At 38.2% G+C, this 12,442-nt stretch overlaps 1 protein-coding gene across 12 annotated transcripts in view; it reads right to left on the bottom strand.

Moving 5' to 3' along the window:
* LOC120425161 (tolloid-like protein 2) overlaps nt 1–12,442 on the bottom strand; it is a 349,823-nt gene that overhangs the window by 205,234 nt on the left and 132,147 nt on the right. The window lies entirely within an intron of this gene.

A 12,442-nucleotide genomic window follows, 5' to 3' on the forward strand; every position in this document is an offset into this window, starting at 1 on the left:
TTTTGGCCAATGAACTTCTATGTCAAATTTAAGCCAAATCGGAGCACTTTTGATTTGGATCCTGCTGGTTTGAAGTGGATTCGCTGTATTTTGAAGTTTCAGAATCCCTTAATTTTTTTAATGGTTCTTGTGGAAGAAGAAATTTTTTGAACAACAATTTTTTAAATTAGGTACCTTAAAAAATGTTCTCAAAATAGTTGCAATTTTTTTCTTAACCCGGGCATGGTCTTCGGGTCTATATGACCCAAGAGCATGATAAAAGTTATCGTAACTTTTGACCTTTGGCACTTACAGAGCTGAAATTTTATGACTTTGTGTATCTTACCAAGACACACATTTGAGCCAACAATGGACTTCCGGTGGCCACCGGAAGTGCCCCCCAGAAAAAAAGTCACACTTATGGTACTCGGGTCTATATGACCCAGAAATGTTTTTGGCTGCCAAAATTCGGAATCTTGACCGATTTTGGATGTCTTGGCCGCAAATGAAAGGTTAGAATGTCTACTTTGCGATTCCGACTGGCAGAACCGGTTTTGGGCACTGTGGCCACTGGGAACCTGCTACAACCGAAAAAAGTCCTTTTTGAGGCCCCGACTTTGAGGACCTGTATCACCGGAACGATAACACATAGCGGGTTGCTTCCAGTTGCATTTGACGGGTAATAACCTCAACTTTAAGCTCCCGTAGAGATGATTTGTCAAAAGTGGACACCGGTTCCGTTAACCCGGAACATCCGAAAAACATGATTTTTTCAGCTTTTGTTATAAATTCAACACATTAGTCAATTTTTTCAACCGGATTTTTTGTAAATCATTATATACGCACACTACATACTACCTCTGACTGTTTGGGATCGTTCCGGCCAATTGTGGCCAATCTGGAACCGGTTCCAGGGTACCACCAAAACGGTTCCAATAATGGTATCGCTAGAAACCCGTCATGTTGCATATCAAACTTCATGAAATTGAAAATTATGACCATCTGAGGTCATGCCGATATCCTCTGACCCAACCTGGTCACTCCGGAACCGGTTACCGGTGGCCATTGGGGGACACTTCCGGAGTATGCAGGAAAGCATATCATGCGACATATCAAACGTCATGAAATTGAAAATTATGACCATCTGAGGTCATTCCGATATCCTCTGACTCACCCTGGTCACGCCGGAACCGGTTACCGGTGGCCACTGAGGGACACTTCCGGAGTATGCAGGGAAGCATATCATGCGACATATCAAACTTCATGAAATTGAAAATTATGACCATCTGAGGTCATGCCGATATCCTCTGACCCAACCTGGTCACTCCGGAACCGGTTACCGGTGGCCACTGGGGGACACTGCCGGAGTATGCAGGGAAGCAAATCATGCGACATATCAAACTTCATGAAATAGAAAATTATGACCATCTGAGGTCATGCCGATATCCTTTGACTCACCCTGGTCACGCCGGAACCGGTTACCGGTGGCCACTGAGGGACACTTCCGGAGTATGCAGGGAAGCATATCATGCGACATATCAAACTTCATGAAATTGAAAATTATGACCATCTGAGGTCATGCCGATATCCTCTGACCCAACCTGGTCACTCCGGAACCGGTTACCGGTGGCCACTGGGGGACACTTCCGGAGTATGCAGGAAAGCATATCATGCGACATATCAAACGTCATGAAATTGAAAATTATGACCATCTGAGGTCATTCCGATATCCTCTGACTCACCCTGGTCACGCCGGAACCGGTTACCGGTGGCCACTGGGGGACACTTCCGGAGTATGCAGGGAAGCATATCATGCGACATATCAAACTTCATGAAATTGAAAATTATGACCATCTGAGGTCATGCCGATATCCTCTGACCCAACCTGGTCACTCCGGAACCGGTTACCGGTGGCCACTGGGGGACACTGCCGGAGTATGCAAAGAACCCTACCATGCGACGTATCAAACTTCATGAAATAGAAAATTATGACCATCTAAGGTCATGCCAATATCCTATGACCCAACCTGGTCACGCCGGAACCGGTTACCGGTGGCCACTGGGGGACACTTCCGGAGTATGCAGGGAAGCATATCATGCGACATATCAAACTTCATGAAATAGAAAATTATGACCATCTGAGGTCATGCCGATATCCTCTGACCCAACCTGGTCACTCCGGAACCGGTTACCGGTGGCCACTGGGGGACACTTCCGGAGTATGCAAAGAACCCTACCATGCGACGTATCAAACTTCATGAAATTGAAAATTATGACCATCTGAGGTCATGCCAATATCCTCTGACCCAACCTGGTCACTCCGGAACCGGTTACCGGTGGCCACTGGGGGACACTGCCGGAGTACGCAAAGAACCCTACCATGCGACGTATCAAACGTCATGAAATAGAAAATTATGACCATCTAAGGTCATGCCAATATCCTATGACCCAACCTGGTCACGCCGGAACCGGTTACCGGTGGACACGGGGGGACACTTCCGGAGTATGCAAAGAACCCTACCATGCGACGTATCAAACTTCATGAAATTGAAAATTATGACCATCTGAGGTCATGCCAATATCCTCTGACCCAACCTGGTCACTCCGGAACCAGTTACCGGTGGACACGGGGGGACACTTCCGGAGTATGCAAGGAAGCATATCATGCGACATATCAAACGTCATGAAATTGAAAATTATGACCATCTGAGGTCATTCCGATATCCTCTGACTCACCCTGGTCACGCCGGAACCGGAGGCCACTGGAGGACACTTCCGGAGTATGCAGAGAAGCATATCGTATCAAACGTATCAAACTTCATGAATTTGAAAATTATAACCATCTAAGGCGGTGGTCACCAAAATGCGGCCTGCAGGCCGTATGTGGCTTACCGAGGTCTTCTGTACGGCCTTCGGGATGGTTTTGAAATTATTTTTGAATCCGGCCCACTTTGCGTTCTCATATGAAGTTCGCTAGAGAAATCATGAACTAAGTTTCTTTAAAAAGAAAAAATATGTTTTTTTTTGACGAAATAACCATAATTGATTTCTGGTTTCTACAATATTTATAAGGTCGTGGGAAGTATTAAACTAGTGGTGCCTTATTTTCCTGAAGAATTTATAAAACGATTAAATTACTAAATTTGGAAATAATGAATATGAAACATTCGTTCCTTTAAAAATATAAAATTATGAAAGTGATAGTGTGACAAAAACTTTGTATTATCTGGGAATCACGTTGCTAAAAATACTAAGAATAAATAAATATCCAGCAGTTCTAAACATCAGATCACTTTCTGACTAAAACTTGTTTGAAATATTGAATAAGGAAATTATAAAATACGAATTTCGGACTAATATTTTTCGGTTCAATTTTGTTATCCTAAAAAATCGACAGAACATAAAAATTCTATTTGATTATATTTTTGACCTTTTTTTTGTGCCCTAATCTTTGATTCAAAATGAAACGAGAAGATTGTACTTCGTACGAAAAGATCGTAAAAATTTCAAAATCATTGAAAAAACACTTTTTTATCTTGTTCAATTATACAAATTTTTCGAAGCAAAATAAACTTCTAAATTTCAATAAATATGATTTTTTCCTATAACATACGAATAATTCAAAACTTATTACTGTTACTTCAAAATTCACTCAAAAAATCATTGAAAAAATTTGCAAAACATTCAAAGCTTAAATAGAACAATCAAACCAAATGTGTACGCAAAACCAAGAAAATAATTATCAACAAAAAAAGGTATTATAAATATAACAAAAAAATATATTTTTTTTAAGTGAAATATTGTCGAATTGTACAACAGTTATATTTTAAAACATGAAATATGATGAGAAAAATTTATGAAGGATGTTGATTTTTTTTTCAATTGAATATGTATAATTGGTGACAATTTCTAAGTTGTCAAAAATTTAGTTGTTTGTCAAAATTTCAATTTCAAACTATTCAACTCTACAACTTATTTTTTAATTATATATTTAACATGTTGCCCACGACTCTGGGGCAAATTTCCAAATTAGCCCGCGATGATCAGCTGGCTGAGGACCACTGATCTAAGGTCATGCCGATATCCTCTGACCCAACCTGGTCACTTCGTAACCGGTTACCGGTGCCAGTGGGGGACACCTCCGGAGAATTCAAGGAAACATGTCACGCGACGTATCAAACATCATGAAATTAAAAATTATCATCATCTAAGGTCATGCCGATATCCTTTGACCCAACTTGGTCACTCCGGAACCGGATACGGGTTGCCACTGGGGGACACTTCCGGAGGGTCTGTAAGTTAGGTAATTTTGGAAGGTTCAACTAAATTTATCTACTACAGAAAATTCAAACCGCCATCAATTAAATGGTTCCGGAATGGTAATCGGGCTTGGTGGTGTAGCTGCTAGTGTGATTGCGTCCACATTTCTTGTGACGAGTAATGTGTCATCACGCCTTCTATCGGAAGGGAAAGTAGAACGTCGGTTCCAGCCTCAGTTGTTGTAAGGTCATTTGATCATTCCAGTTTTCTCCCAGCTATAATTACAATCAACACTCCAAACCAAGCCTGCTCCGGTGGAGTCGCTGGCGGCGGTTGGACTCCCAATCCAAAGGTCGTCAGTCCGAACCCTGGGATGGAAGGTTCCTTGGAAAATAAAAAGGATTTGGTGCTCTCCCCATTAAAACCTTTTAAATCTTAGGTTCGAGAAGAAACTTCAAACTTGGTTCTTTGCATGTTTCACAAATTTCCTCCATTCCCAACCCATTTTCGGTTTCAAATTAATCAGGATGGGCCGGAGGACATGGCCATCAGAACTTGTCTCCCAGTGGCCAGGTTGGATTAAAAAACGTGGGCAAGACCTTTGGTGGTCATAATTTGCAATTTCATGAGGTTTGATATGTCACATGATATGCTTCCTTGCATACTCCGGAAGTGTCCCCCAGTGGCCAGCGGCAACCGGTTCTGGCGTAACCAGGTTGGGTCAAAGAATAGCGGCATGTCCTGAGATGGTCATTATTTGCTATTTTATGAAGTTTGATATGTCGCATGATTTGCTTCCCTGCATACCCCGGAAGTGTCCCCCCGTGGCCACCGGTAACCGGTTCCGGCGTGACCAGGGTGAGTCAGAGGATATCGGCATGACCTCAGATGGTCATAATTTTCAATTTCATGAAGTTTGATATGTCGCATGATATGCTTCCCTGCATACTCCGGAAGTGTCCCTCAGTGGCCACCGGTAACCGGTTCCGGCGTTACCAGGGTGAGTCAGAGGATATCGGAATGACCTCAGATGGGCATAATTTTCAATTTCATGACGTTTGATATGTCGCATGATATGCTTTCCTGCATACTCCGGAAGTGTCCCCTAGTGGCCACCGGTAACCGGTTCCGGAGTGACCAGGTTGGGTCAGAGGATATCGGCATGACCTCAGATGATCATAATTTTCAATTTCATGAAGTTTGATATGTCGCATGTTATACTTCCCTGCATACTCCGGAAGTGTCCCTCAGTGGCCACCGGTAACCGGTTCCGGCGTGACCAGGGTGAGTCAAAGGATATCGGCATGACCTCAGATGGTCATAATTTTCTATTTCATGAAGTTTGATATGTCGCATGATTTGCTTCCCTGCATACTCCGGAAGTGTCCCCCAGTGGCCACCGGTAACCGGTTCCGGCGTGACCAGGTTGGGTCATAGGATATTGGCATGACCTTAGATGGTCATAATTTTCTATTTCATGAAGTTTGATACGTCGCATGGTAGGGTTCTTTGCATACTCCGGCAGTGTCCCCCAGTGGCCACCGGTAACCGGTTCCGGAGTGACCAGGTTGGGTCAGAGGATATCGGCCTGACCTCAGATGGTCATAATTTTCAATTTCATGAAGTTTGATATGTCGCATGATATGCTTCCCTGCATACTCCGGAAGTGTCCCTCAGTGGCCACCGGTAACCGGTTCCGGCGTGACCAGGGTGAGTCAGAGGATATCGGAATGACCTCAGATGGTCATAATTTTCAATTTCATGACGTTTGATATGTCGCATGATATGCTTTCCTGCATACTCCGGAAGTGTCCCCCAGTGGTCACCGGTAACCGGTTCCGGAGTGACCAGGTTGGGTCAGAGGATATCGGCATGACCTCAGATGGTCATAATTTTCAATTTCATGAAGTTTGATATGCAACATGACGGGTTTCTAGCGATACCATTATTGGAACCGTTTTGGTGGTACCCTGGAACCGGTTCCAGATTGGCCACAATTGGCCGGAACGATCCCAAACAGTCATAGGTAGTATGTAGTGTGCGTATATAACGATTTACAAAAAATCCGGTTGAAAAAATTTACTAATGTGTTGAATTTATAACAAAAGCTGAAAAAATCATGTTTTTCGGATGTTCCGGGTTAACGGAACCGGTGTCCACTTTTGACAAATCATCTCTACGGGAGCTTAAAGTTGAGGTTATTACCCGTCAAATGCAACTGGAAGCAACCCGCTATGTGTTATCGTTCCGGAGATACAGGTCCTCAAAGTCGGGGCCTCAAAAAGGACTTTTTTCGGTTGTAGCAGGTTCCCGGTGGCCACAGTGCCCAAAACCGGTTCTGCCAGTCGGAATCGCAAAGTAGACATTCTAACCTTTCATTTGCGGCCAAGACATCCAAAATCGGTCAAGATTCCGAATTTTGGCAGCCAAAAACATTTCTGGGTCATATAGACCCGAGTACCATAAGTGTATGTACGAAACGAAGACCATGGCCAGGTTAATTTATCGAAAAATACATAAACATAATAATTGGTTTAATAATCAGCTTAACAAACATTTTATCCTTTTCGTTTTATGATTGAAAAACAAAACTGCTGAACACATTTTAGTAAAAGTTTTTGTCACCACAGTTTTTGTAAACTGTGGAAATTCTGGCTTGTAATTTCAATTATAATATTTTTTTTTATTTTTTTTTAGCCGAGAGACAAAAACTTGTTATATATCTAAAAATACAAACCATATATTCAAAATATCAAAGGTAAAATTCTTGTAGCATACTTGGTATGACAAACAAGTTGTACAGAAGTTCTTACAACTGACTGTTCGATAAAAAATGGTTGAACAGAGTTTATTAGAACTGTTGTACAACAAATTTACTTGTAATTGTCCTACAAAAGTAGTTAGTAAAAAACGATATTTTTTCAATTTAGAGGTAAATTGAGTTTTAAATTGAAATCAACTTTATAAAAATAATGTGAAAGTTAAAGCCATTTGAAGAAATTCAAAGTATTGCGAATAAAAAGCAACCAAACTTTTTTTTCAGAAAATCGAAAAAAAAACTCTCTCAATTTTCATTTCTGGATTTTGTTAATAACGTGACTCACTTTGTAATGTAATTAAGGTTTATTTATATTTGTGAATTTTATTTTTATCTTGCTTCAAGTCGATTTTTTTTAAAGTTCTTTATTTTTAAAAGTGAAATATTAAAAATATATATCAACCACAAGTTTAATCTTAAAAGCCTAAAATTTGAGATTTTTAACAAAACATTTTTACGTAGCAAAGGTGCAACAAATTTCAACTTTTCATGTTTAAAAAAATCATTGGTGAAGAATCCTAACAAATTTTGTTTAAATAAGTAAAAGTTGTTCATAAGCAAAATTTTGAATATAATATTTTGGTACGAAAAACATCAAAAAACGAAATTCAAAATGCAAAATTTAAACAATAACCTACTTTTCACACAAATTTAATGTTCTGACTTTTAAAAAGATCATTTAAAATGCAAAAAAGTATCGGTCATGTAATCATTTTAACTTAGAAATTTTCACCAAAAAAAAAAACAAATCATAAAAATTTGTATAACATCCCGGGCAGACGTTAATAACAAAATCCATGCCATTTCAATAACAAATATTGTTAAAATAACAGAAAGTGTTATGAAATCTTCTTGAAAAATCCATTTTTGCATAAGGGCTTAGTAACAGTTTATGTTATCATAACAAAATTTGATATCGGTCTCGGGATGTGGCCGAGCAGACGGAAATAACATGGGAATAACATTTTTTGATATTTGAAAATACTAGGCCATTAACATTTTATGTTATTTATAACAATAACAGACTAATAACGCTTTTAGTTATTTATCGAACAAATCTTTGCTATTCCCGAGCAGACAGAAATAACTTGGGAATAACATTTTTTGATATTTGAAAATACTAGGTCAATAACATTTTATGTTATTTATAACAAGATTTGTTATTCGTCGTTATGATTTTTTTGTTATAAGATTGTTATTGTAATAACAGACTAAAAACACTTTTAGTTATTCTTCGAACAAATCTTTGTTATTATTTTTTGTTATTTTAACAACTAATCCGATCATCCCAATAACAGTTGGAGTTATTCTCCCATAACAAAAAATGTTATTCCAAAGTTGTTGTGGCTTTCAATCAATAGCAGACAAATAACAAATTTTGTTATGATAACATACAGTATGTAAAAAAAGTATTTACACCCCTTGGGCACTATGTACATATTGTGATGAAACATCTAAACAATTTAATGTTGACAGAAACCTAGTACTACGTTTTGTTTAGAAACTCATGCCAGACATTTTGCTACAAAAAGCTCATGAAAAGATGATTTCTATAAAAAGTTATATAACAAATACTATTACGAAAATAAAAAAGGTGCAAAAAAAGTTTGTACACCTTTCGAAAAATTTACATAAATAATGTTATTTGTTGACAAATCACCATAAATCCAGTCTCCCAACTCCAAATAGGCATCTTTGACTGATTAAAAAAATAATTTGGATTGAATATAAAGTTTACTAACTACTTAGTATAAAAGTTTATATAACTCTGGAAATTCTATATAAAACTTATCTTAACTTAATTTTGAAATCTTCTAATTCAACTAAATGTCAATATATTACCATAGAATTGCTAAATAAACATTTTGGAGTGAGTATAACACCGTTTTGGGGGTATTTGTATCGATAGAATAGATTTTTCGTTGGAATTTCGTACCAACCCGGAATTACGTCGTCGGAAAATCCGCCGGCATCTGAACCGGTCCACAATTCACAAGTCAACCTATGTGGCATCAGAAAGGGCATAAAATTTCCGATCTTTTGATACCCATACATCCAGGTTTTCTATAAAACCCACGTTTTTAAATACCTAAGCAAAAACGTTGTTATGGTTTCGTTTGAGCAACCTGTCAAAAATGTATGGAATTTCGTAATTTTTGTTCTCGTGGATCAAACTTACTTTTTGCCCAGGTATTTAAAAACGTAGGTTTTAAAGAAAACCTAGATGTTTGGGTATCAAAAGATCGGAAATTTTATGCCCTTTCCGATTCCACATAGGTTGACTTGTGAATTGTGGACCGGTTCGGCTGCCGGCGGATTTTCCGACGACGTAATTCCGGGTTGTTAAGAAATTCCAACGAAAAATCTATTCTAGCGATACAAAGACCCCCAAAACGGTGTTATACCCACTCCCAAATGTTTATTTTGCAATTCTATGGTAATATATTGACATTTAGTTGAATTAGAAGATTTCAAAATTAAGTTAAGATAAGCTTTCTATAGAATTTCCAGAGTTATATAAACTTTTATACTAAGTAGCTAGTAAACTTTATATTCAATCCAAATTATTTTTTTAATCAGTCAAGGATGCCTATTTGGAGTTGGGAGACTGGATTTATGGTGATTTGTCAACAAATAACATTATTTATGTAAATTTTTCGAAAGGTGTACAAACTTTTTTTGCACCTTTTTTATTTTCGTAATAGTATTTGTTATATAACTTTTTATAGAAATCATCTTTTCATGAGCTTTTTGAAGCAAAATGTTTGGCATGAGTTTCTGAACAAAACGTAGTCCTAGGTTCCTGTCAAACTTTAAATTTTTTACATGTTTCATCACAAAATGTGCATAGTGCCCAAGGGGTGTAAATACTTTTTTTACATACTGTAAACTGTTATTCAACTCTTATGCAAAAATTGATTTTTCAAGAAAATTCCATAACACTTTCTGTTATTTTAACAGTATTTGTTATTGAAATGGCATGAATTTTGTTATTACCGTCTGCCCGGGTGGCCATCTTTAAATGGTTGAATTGTCGTTGCTCAAACCTACCTCAAACCGTCGAATCAATAAAATCAAATCAATAATTCCGATTATTCCGATATAATGAATCTTAACGGTGCACATCAACTAGGGCATTTGAAACTTGATTTCTGATCCTTACATTTTAGTATTTTGAAAACTTCGGGTATCTTTTTAATTTTGGTTTCATCCCCTAAAGTATTGTATACCAAATTATTTACAACAAAATTTAACAATTTTAACAGTCAGAATTTCGCAGGATTGGGTGCGTAAATCTGTAATCCTTGATTGCTGTGCACGCTTTAGCAAGGATTTTGAGTCAGTTTTTTTATATATTAAGAAAAGTTAAAATCTCAAACAGATCGCATTTTTTTCCAATACGTCAAATGTGCAAATCATATTTAATTGTTAAAGCCTATTACTTCCAGACACCTCCGGTTATCGTCATCTTCACGTCTCTGGTCCTTCAAAAACATCAAACCTTACACTCTCAATTCCTTTCGGTTACACCTGCACCGAAATCTGTGCCAACCGTAATTTTCTTCCGATTATCCACACAGGATCTGCGAAGATATCTTCCTTTTTTTTTCTTTCTACAGACCAATCCAACACCTACTTATCACCCAAAGGCAACGCCTCTTTGTCACTTGCAGGTTTCGTTTGCTGTCACCGGAAAAGGGGTGAACAACTAATTACACCTTCTTTTTTTACTCCCCCACAACCTTGTGATAATCACCGACTCAAAACTTGAGACACTGTACTTCTTGGCTCTTTTTTCTCTTCTTCGAAAGAGTGCGGTTATGTTTCGCCTTAAGCGCACCACAAAACAACAAGCTGATGTAACCGTTCACTTGCACCTTAACCTCTCGGAGTTAGGACAACAACAACGCAGTAGAAGAGAGCAGACGGCTGTTAATCCTTCCGGCCGATAATCCACGAGCGCGCTGCGATTCGCTTAAAGCTGACAGCTGACTTAACCTCAAATTGCACGCGCGCGGGTCGCGATATTTCGCAGACGTTTGTGGTGGAACAGAAGAAGCAAGCTTTAAGCTTTTGGCTTTTTTGCTAAAACTGGTCCGTGTAACGGCGTGGAGATCTTCCCAGAGGGAGGCAAACGTTTTTCCAGCTCGGCCGACGACAATCGACTGAACGAATCCGGAATCGGCTGGCGGAAGCTGCCTCTGCCGGTCCGAACTCGAAGGAACTCACCTTCTCTCCCTCTCTCTCTCTCGCTCGCAAATTTTGTGAGCAAGAGAGTGAGAGCTGCTGGAAAATGAGTGGCAGAGGGGGGGAACTCACGCCCATTTTCCAGCGTCAAGTGGAAGTGTACTTGGGATGCTGGAAAAAACATGTGACTGCAAGAGGAAGTGGTTACGGTGAGAGGAGAGACGAAGGGAGAGGGAAATGCTCTCCCGGGAAAGTGAAACAGAGCGAAAGCATGTGCGATGTGATGGTTTGTTTATATCGTGGTGCGATGCAGTTTGCGTTCTTTTTTTCGATTTGATGATTATTGGTTTACTCTTTCGTGGATATTGATGTACACTTGCTTTACAAGGAAACTGATTTTCCGGGAGGAAGGTGGTTCCCAATTAATAGAATTTCCAGATTTGGAATCTTGTATACACGCCCGAGCAGACGGTAATAACAAAATTTATGCCATTTCAATAACAAATACTGTTAAAATAACAGAAAGTGTTATGGAATCTTCTTGAAAAATCCATTTTTGCATAAGAGTTTAATAATAGTTTATGTTATCATAACAAAATTTGTTATTGGTCTGATATTGGTTGAAAGCCAAAACAACTTGGGAATAACATTTTTTGTTATGGAAGAATACCTCCAACTGTTATTGGGATGATCGGATTAGTTGTTAAAATAACAAAAAATAACAAATATTTGTTCGAAGAATAACTAAAATTGTTATTAGTCTGTTATTACAATAACAATCCAATAACAAAAAAATCATAAGGACGAATAACAAATCCTGTTATAAATAACATAAAATGTTATTGGCCAAGTATTTTCAAATAACAAAAAATGTTATTCTCACGTTATTTCTGTCTGCTCGGGATACAGTAAAATAATGTTTCATTTTGGAAGGTAGAAAAATGTGATGATGGAATGTGGAATAAAACATCTTAAATTTATAAATTAACAAACGCTTAGAGGAAAAATAAAACATTAATTTGACACAAAATATATCAACATTATTACTAGAGTACTTAAAAAACCATAAATGTGTAAATTTTGAAGGTGTCAAATTTTAAGGTGTAACTTTGACTCGTTTGTGATTGTGAGTAATATACTCAATTTAAATAAAAAAAGAGCGACAAAACACTGGAATAGTGGTAAAATTACATATTT

Source organism: Culex pipiens, chromosome 1, assembly GCF_016801865.2.
Source record: "Culex pipiens pallens isolate TS chromosome 1, TS_CPP_V2, whole genome shotgun sequence".
Taxonomy (NCBI): Eukaryota; Metazoa; Arthropoda; class Insecta; order Diptera; family Culicidae; genus Culex; species Culex pipiens.